This window comes from Penaeus chinensis, chromosome 37 (genome assembly GCF_019202785.1).
Source record: "Penaeus chinensis breed Huanghai No. 1 chromosome 37, ASM1920278v2, whole genome shotgun sequence".
In the NCBI taxonomy this organism is placed as follows: domain Eukaryota; kingdom Metazoa; phylum Arthropoda; class Malacostraca; order Decapoda; family Penaeidae; genus Penaeus; species Penaeus chinensis.
Window position 1 is genome coordinate 12169230 of NC_061855.1, and position 808 is coordinate 12170037.

The window sequence follows — 808 nt, forward strand, 5'->3', positions numbered from 1 at the left end:
TCTATAAAAGCTATACATTGTCATCAATATTATAATTTGCAGAAACGATTTAGCAATTCATGCAGAATGCTGTATTTTATTATTATTATTATTATTATTATTATTATTATTATTATTTTTTAATATCCCCTTCCGTGATTACATTGTTAGCAAATTCCATCAAGTCTGTGATATTTTTTTCTTTTACTGGAAGGATTAGTATGTGAGCATGCAATTCACCCAGTGCATGTGACATTAGGAAATCTGTAATGAGATGAAATGTAACTGTGGGAACTCTAATAAAAAGGAATTATAATGCTTAATTTGGCTCATGCAGAAAGAAGTCATTTGTATGAATTTCAATAAATTGAATCACCCACACCATTGTTTTACTGTTCAGCTATAACCTGCCAGCACCACACCATGTATTACCACTTTAAAGCTTATAAAGTAAACAATAAGAACTATTAGCAACATTCTATAACAATGAAAATTTCTTATACCACTTTTATCCACTTGCTAAGTAGTAATGATATGTAAATTGTTTTAGTCTCTGCTACACTGTGTTTTTCAGGATACCTTTCATGAAATTCATTAGAGCAAGAAAAATTAACGTAATCTTGCAGATATCAATGAACCTCTTAAAAACATATATATTCAATTACTAGAATGAAGAGTTGGAAAAAATTAGGTTTAGGCATTAATCTATCAGTGCATAAATCACACACACACACATATGGGTACATTACACATAATATATGTTTTATGAATAATACATATTTGAATTATAATTTATAACCCTATAAATATGTATTATTTAAAACACAAA

General features: G+C 27.8%; 1 protein-coding gene across 4 annotated transcripts in view; it reads left to right on the forward strand.

Moving 5' to 3' along the window:
- The window catches only part of LOC125045559 (microtubule-associated protein Jupiter-like), a 46935-nt gene extending 46577 nt beyond the window's left edge, over positions 1-358 (forward strand). For all 4 annotated transcript variants that reach the window (XM_047642887.1, XM_047642883.1, XM_047642886.1 and 1 more), the window contains one exon: positions 1-358. This exon is cut by the window's left edge and continues 941 nt beyond it. The gene's annotated coding sequence lies outside the window, so the exon portion shown is untranslated.
- Positions 359-808: the final 450 nt, after the last annotated feature.